Source organism: Plasmopara halstedii (genome assembly GCF_900000015.1).
Source record: "Plasmopara halstedii genome assembly, contig: Scaffold_614, whole genome shotgun sequence".
NCBI lineage: Eukaryota > Oomycota > Peronosporomycetes > Peronosporales > Peronosporaceae > Plasmopara > Plasmopara halstedii.
Window position 1 is genome coordinate 1,034,120 of NW_020187532.1, and position 1,191 is coordinate 1,035,310.

Consider the following 1,191-nt stretch of genomic DNA (forward strand, 5'->3'; position numbering starts at 1 on the left):
GGCACAGCCGATGGCAAAGTCCGAAGCGTCACAGACGACGCTGGAATGACGATCAGGGTCTGGCAGCGCCAGTTTATGTGCATGCAGGAGGTTGTCTCTGACCCCGTCAATAGCCTACTAATGTCTGATGTTCCAACACCATTCCGCAACTTTTCTTAGGAGATTGAATAATGGCCGGGCCATTTCTGCGTAGTTTACGCTGTACATGTGCAAGTAGTTGGCAAGACCAAGCCACTAACACAAGTTCTTCTGGTTCTACAAAACAAGCCAGTCAACAATGACCTTGACCTTAGCGGGATCCACTCGAGGGCCACGCTTCCCAATCAAGTACCCAAAAAGGAAACTCTTCTGCGCCAAAGGTGCACTTCTCTGCATTGGCGTACAGTTTGTTCGTGCGCATGCACTCGTGCACCGCTCTTAAATGAACAATGTGGTTCCTCTCATCCGTCCTCCCGTGATTCGCACGACTGTGAACGAAAATGTCATCAAAGTATGTCTGTGCATACGCCCTGTGGGGCCTGAATAACTGCGTCACAAGACGATTAAACGTTGCTGGCGCATTTGACAGCCCTTGGGGCATCAGCAGCCACTCCCAGAGCATGCCGCTCGGAGTGCTCACCGCTGTCAGTGGAATGTCACTCGCTCTCATGAGCATTTGATAATACCCGTCGACCAAGTCCAGTGCACCGTACTTCGTACATCTCACCATGTTGTTCTGAAGAACATCCTTTCTAGGAATCGGTGTCTGTGCCGGAATGGTGGCCGCGTTGAGCTTATTGTAAGCATGAACAACACTTCACTTGCCGTTCGGCTTGCAAATACAAAACGTGGGCGTCGAAGGGAGAGAGTTGCTCTCACGTACCATCCCTGCGTCAAGCTTTGCACGGAAAATGCGTCAATGTCGTCGCACTGCTCCTTGGGCAGGGGCCATTGGCGTGTTACGCAGTTTTTGGTTTCCGAAACCCGGTCGATCTCATGACGCACACCTCGGTCCGGAGGTAGGACCGAAGACGGGTCTTTGGAGACGACGTCTTGAAATTCCTTTACCAAAGGATGGTACGAATCTAAGGGATTCCATAGGATCGACGATCCACTTCGTGCGTTCAGCACTCTCTTGGTGTCTTTCAAGTCAACTTCATCCAGAAGCGATGACGACTTTATCTCCTCGTCCGGTCGTACAATGACCACTTC